Here is a 410-nt window from a genome sequence, read left to right as displayed (position 1 = left end):
CGGGCGATTGCGCCTCTCTCGAACCCGACCAAGTACTTGGGACGGCGCTGCGCGCCGCCGGGACCTGAGAGGGTTTCGAGGTGTATTGTGCAGGGGAGCTCAGCCTCCTCCTGTTTGCAGAATGATTGAGCGGACGCTTGCGTGTTCGCGCGGGCCCCCGGGACACACTCCCGGGCGGCCGGCTGCTCAGCTCTAGTTGACGCAGCTCCCTGGTTGATCCTGCCAGTAGTCATATGCTTGTCTCAAAGATTAAGCCATGCATGTCTCAGTACAAGCCGCATTAAGGTGAAACCGCGAATGGCTCATTAAATCAGTTATGGTTCCTTAGATCGTACCCACGTTACTTGGATAACTGTGGTAATTCTAGAGGCTAATACATGCAAACAGAGTCCCGACCAGAGATGGAAGGG

The 410-nt window shown here is 55.9% G+C and overlaps 1 non-coding gene across 1 annotated transcript in view; it reads left to right on the top strand.

The window, feature by feature from the left end:
• The first annotated feature begins 206 nt into the window (after positions 1-206).
• Positions 207-410, top strand: part of LOC124741889 — a 1,912-nt gene continuing 1,708 nt past the window's right edge. Inside the window, exon 1 of the ribosomal RNA XR_007010110.1 lies at positions 207-410. This exon is cut by the window's right edge and continues 1,708 nt beyond it. This is a non-coding gene — a ribosomal RNA (small subunit ribosomal RNA).

This window comes from Schistocerca piceifrons, unplaced genomic scaffold (assembly GCF_021461385.2).
Source record: "Schistocerca piceifrons isolate TAMUIC-IGC-003096 unplaced genomic scaffold, iqSchPice1.1 HiC_scaffold_2025, whole genome shotgun sequence".
Classification (NCBI taxonomy): Eukaryota; Metazoa; Arthropoda; class Insecta; order Orthoptera; family Acrididae; genus Schistocerca; species Schistocerca piceifrons.
This window is presented reverse-complemented; position numbering and strand designations above follow the sequence as displayed.